Source organism: Triticum dicoccoides, chromosome 2B (assembly GCF_002162155.2).
Source record: "Triticum dicoccoides isolate Atlit2015 ecotype Zavitan chromosome 2B, WEW_v2.0, whole genome shotgun sequence".
Taxonomy (NCBI): Eukaryota; Viridiplantae; Streptophyta; class Magnoliopsida; order Poales; family Poaceae; genus Triticum; species Triticum dicoccoides.
Genome location: NC_041383.1, coordinates 629,490,085 through 629,495,403, shown reverse-complemented (window position 1 = coordinate 629,495,403; position 5,319 = coordinate 629,490,085). Strand labels below are relative to the sequence as shown.

Below are 5,319 nucleotides of genomic sequence, written 5' to 3'. Positions count from 1 at the left end.
TAGAACTAGTCACACGCATAGACACGCCCGCGTGCAATTACTAAGTCAGTTCATAGCATGTACTGTTGCTAAGTCATATGCCAAAATCAAGTGTCATTTTGTGAGCTATGTTTGGCTATTTGTTTTGCACCTAAAAATATCCCAGATCTTCAATGGAGGCCAACTGCAATAATATCACGAATTTCACGGAAGCTCAAAGTCATTTAGGAAATATTTGATCATAGCAGGGAAAATGCTTACATGAAAACAGAACCGACCATTCCCCATCTGGCTGGATAGGTGTGTATCGATGGTGCTTAAACTGGTATAAACCGGTAAAAAATCATTCATGAGAAACTCAACCTGTATCATGGATTGCTCTCCATAATCTGAGTGATGGCAGTACCATACCCATGCATATGTGCATGCTATATAAAAAAATCAGCAATTCCAATAAGATACCATCGTCTCCAATGGTTCGTATCTAGGTGTTTCCCGTACTAAAACTTCTTGTCGGCTTGTCATCGGCAGCTTCATGTGCTACAAAATCCACACAAATAAAATTCAATTAATACAGGTTCGGTTATATGTGAATCAGTTGATGTCCGCATGTGTTGTAGAGCCTTGGGAGTCGATGCATGAATCGATAGATGGGTACCTTGGCAATCAACAGTGGAATCTGACTGGACATCAGCCCTAGGTAGAGAGATGGTTTCCTGCAAAAAAGATATTCTGTTAGTGCCTTCGACTGCAAGATGCAACTCTAGAAGGGAGCCCATCACGAGAGGCGAACTATGAATGAAAAATTGGAGGTTGAGGGCGACATGGACGACCACATGTGGAGAGAAACAATTGAGAAAAAAGAAGTCCACCTGATCCCCTCCATCTACTCTTGCCGTAATGAAGACAGTAGGGGACGACGAAAGGCAAATTGACCGAGGTGCATCAGCGGTTTTTTCGGACCGGTAAATTCGTCGGAGATGGGAGACCGACGACCAGAGCCGGAGGAGTAAACAGCCGGAGAAAATCTCGGAGAGCCGTCGGAGGAGGACCGGTAGTCATGGCGGACCAGGAGACTCATTGTAGGAGAATCGGACCGGTGATCATACCTGAGCTGGAGAGACGACGCCGAGATGTGGAACCCCGGAGAATTGCAGAGGGTATCCGGGCCGGCGGTCCTGCCAGACGGCCGTAAGTTGAGATCTCCGCCGTCGCGACGAACGTAGAGCGGAGGCCGGCCATCGGTCCTGTGGGAGGGGTGTCACGTGTCAGACGGCAGCCTTGTCGCTGCGCTAAACGAAGAGAGGAGTCAGGATTGCAGTCCTGCCCAAGGAGCGTGAGATGGGAGCATGTCCGCCAAGCCGGACGGCCGCCGCGGGAGGCATGAGACGGCATCCTGGCGACCTGGCCGCTGCGCAGGATGTACAAAGGGGGAAAGGAGACGATGGGTTTGGGCTGAATCAGGGAGATATATATGGCGTGGGCTTAATCAGGGAGATATATATGGCGTGGGCAGTGGGTAATTCTAAACGCTTCAGTTTTTCTTTCAGGGAATTTTTTTTGTCAGAATTGAAGAGGTGGGCTTGAGGGGGGCGTGGGCAGTGGGGAAATCCTAAACGCTTCAGTTTTTTTTAGTGAAAATATTTGGTCAGAATTGAAAGGTGGGCTTGAGTGGTACTACATGAGATGTGACATGGCAGGATATGATTGGATGTTGACGTGTCTATGCTGCATGTTGAGATAAATCGAAGTAGTGAGGGTAAACTTCTTAAGTATATAGGATGTGTTGTGCATATCAGTGTATTGGGTCCACCTCCTAGTCCTTTGTATAGTTGAGGTTGTGGTCCACCTCTTGTACATCATATATACGTGCGTTTGCACTTGAGGAATACAACATGTATTTCCCACAACATACACGGTATCGGTTTTTTAGGTTTTTTTCCTCGCTTCCGCTCCGCCGCCGCCGCCGCCCGCGCCCTCCTGTCGCGACCCGCCGCCGTCGCTTTACCTTCAGGCGCTGCCGCCCTCGCCATCCGCCAACTGCAGCCGCTTTTCCCTGATCGCCAGGCGCCCGATTCCCGATCGCCAGCGCCGCCCGTTTTCCTCGATCGCCAGCGCCAGCACGCCGCTTGCCCCGCCTCACTGGCGTTTTTCCCCGATCGCCAGCACGCCCGCCTTGCTAGCAGCATCTCGCCTCGCCTCGCTAGCGTTTTCTTTTCTTTTCCCCGCTCGCCCCCCGATCGCTAGCACGCCCCGCCTCGCTAGCCGCTCGCTAAGCCAGCACGTCGCCCGCTATCCAGCACGTCGCACGCCACTCGCTCGCCTCGCTAGCCTGACGCCGCTCGCCAGCACGCCTGCACGCGCGCTACCCCAGCCCACCTGCACCATGTCGCATCGCCTGCTGCATCATGCAGCAAGGCGCGTCGCCAGCAGGGCCTTACGGCGCGTCGCCCGAGCGGGCAAAACAACGGGGCACTACGCGGCTGCGCCTACAGCTTCGTGCAGTATGTTATCTTCATACAGTGCCATGCATGGCTACGCATACGGCGCCATGCAGCCCACGATGCAATCAGGCGCGTCGCCCATGGAGCCATACGCCTCGTCACCCGTGATGCAATCCGGCCAGTCCGTTGTCGCCCCGCCGCCGGCGCCCTTTGGCGCGGCTCCCCACGCACCCGTTCACACGTACGGGGCATACGGAGCTCCGCCCGCGTATGGATCTCCCGGGTACTGGTGGGGGTCGTCAGCGGGCCAGCACTCGCCTGCTGGGCAGCAGCCAGACGGCTCCCAGCACCTGCTGTCAATGGACCAGCAGGTCTTTCCGGCGGACCATCCGGCCTACCCGGCACTGCAGTTGCCGCCGGAGCTGCTATCCATACCGTACGGGCCTCCCGCCCCTCCCGCGCCTCATGCGTACTACGCGGCTCCCCAACCGTATGGAGAGTACCCACCGCCGACCCAGCTGCCGGCGCCCTGGGACTCAATGCTCCTCACCGGGCTGCATGCCGCTCCTACGCCGAACAACTACACTGGAGGTGGTGATTGATACATGGACACCGGTGCTACGGCTCACATGTTTGCTCATCCTGGTAACCTTGCCTCCTTCACTCCTGTCTCCACCGACCGCCGCATCATTGTCGGCGACGGTTCCACACTTCCTACCACACATGTTGGGCACACTTCTTTTCCTTCTACTTCTACACCTTTATCTTTGTCTAACATACTTGTGTCTCCTCATCTTATTAAGAATCTTATCTCCGCTCGTTATTTCACTCGTGAAAATCCTGTCACTGTTGAATTTGACGAGTTTGGTTTTAGTGTCAAGGACGCTCGAACCAGGATGGTACTTCACCGATGTGACAGCCCCGACGAGCTCTATCCGGTGCATTCGCCCTCATCCACCACCACCGCACCGGTCGCTCTCTCCGCTGGAGTTGATCTCTGGCACGCTCGCTTGGGTCACCCCAACCCCGTCACACTTCGTCATATTCTTAGGAGTTTCAGTTTCACTTGCAATAAGATCGAGAATCACACTTGTCATGCCTGTCGAGTCGGCAAACACATTCGCCCGCCATTTAATAATTCCACCACCATTGCTTCTTTTCCTTTTCAGTTGATTCATAGCGATGTGTCGACCTCTCTGGTTCCTAGTAACTCGGGCTATTTATATTATCTGGTCATTCTTGATGATTATTCTCATTATGTGTGGACTTTTCCTTTGCGCAGAAAGTCGGATGCACTCTCTACCTTGACGACTTTTTACTCCTATGTCCGCACGCAGTTTGGGCGTCCCATCCTTGCGCTTTAGACGGACAATGGAAAGGAGTTCGACAACCTCGCTTTCCGCACTTTTTTGGCGCATCACGACACCGTTTTCCGCCTCACATCTCCGTACACTTCACAGCAGAACGGTTGAGCCGAACGCGTCCTTCACACTCTGAATGACTACGTTCGCACGCTCCTGTTTCATGCCAACGTGCCGCCTCGTTTCTGGCCGGACGCACTCGCCACTGCATCACTTCTTCTTGACCTTAGACCCCGCCGCCCACGATGGAACTACGCACCTCACCATCTTCTCTTTGGTACACCCCCGTCTTATGGCGACTTGCGTATTTTTTTTTGGGTGCCTTTGCTATCCCAGCACTGCCGACACTGCTTCTCACAAGCTTGCACCTTGATCCATCGCTTGCATCGTTATCGGCTACCCCTCTAACTCCAAGGAATATCGGTGCTATGATCCCGTCTCCCACCGTGTGTTCACCTCCCGGCATGTTTACTTTGATGAGCATGTGTTTCCGTTTTAGCAGGTACCCCTGGCTGTTCCTCCCACCACCGGTGGCGCTGGCTCCTCGACGCCTCTAAGGCTCGTTCTGCATTTTATCAACAACAGGCCAGGCGTTACCAAAGCAGAGAAGTGCGGTCTAAAACATACAATGTCAGAGAACTTGTGTTATGCCTCCCGGAAAATAAAAAGGACAAGCTCAATCCAAAATGGGAGGGGCCCTTCATCATAGATGAAGTCCTTACTGGAGGATCCTATCTCCTTCGCAATGCAGCAGATAATCGCCTTGAGCCGAACCCATGGAACGTTGCCCAACTCCGAAGATTCTACGCGTAGTTCGGCCTTAGGCCCCACTTGGACTAGGTTTCCCCCTTTTTCTCTCTCCTTTTTCGTTTTCCCTCTTCCTTCTCAATGTATGCTCGAATCAACTGCACTATTTGGGGTACACATCTTTAAATGTATACACCCCACCATACATGGGGGCTTCTCTAACGAAGCATATTATTAAAAGCTTATAGCTTCCATCGTCTATGTCGATTATTTCTATACAACTTTTTCCATTATATGCACCTCTATGACTTAAGTTTTTGCCAAGCTGGGTTGCCTCGCTCCTGTGCTTATACCCTACGTTCCCGATTGTTCGTCTAGGGTGTAAAGGGAGCACCTCTGCGATTGTTACAATACCTCAGACGGGTGAAGCCGAAAGCTAGCGTTCTTAAGGGAATAATTGGTCGGCAAATAAACGACAGACTGTTTTTTGGAGCAAATACGGAATCGACTGCCTGTAATTCAGATACAAGCCTAGGCATGAATAATTTAGTATGCCAACCCAAGGAAAGGGACCCCTAACGAAACTATTTTTCTTGGAAGATGTTTCTTACGTTAAATAGTAATATAACATAACTCCCCAAACACATTTTGTCTGTTCGAGCAATATGACCGGATTGCCTGGTTTCGGAAGATACTAAATATTTCCCATTTAACATAGTATACGGAAACACTCCAACTTCTTTGTTCAGAGATAGAAGCTGAAGGTCTGCGATGACAAAAAATTTACA

General features: G+C 51.8%; 1 long non-coding RNA gene across 1 annotated transcript; it reads right to left on the bottom strand.

The window, feature by feature from the left end:
• Positions 1-233: 233 nt before the first annotated feature.
• Positions 234-1,429, bottom strand: LOC119368148. The gene is made up of 3 exons (XR_005176544.1): positions 852-1,429; positions 638-695; positions 234-519 (listed from the first exon to the last, which is right to left on the bottom strand). It is a non-coding gene; the product is annotated as an uncharacterized LOC119368148 (long non-coding RNA).
• Between the last annotated feature and the right edge of the window lie 3,890 nt (positions 1,430-5,319).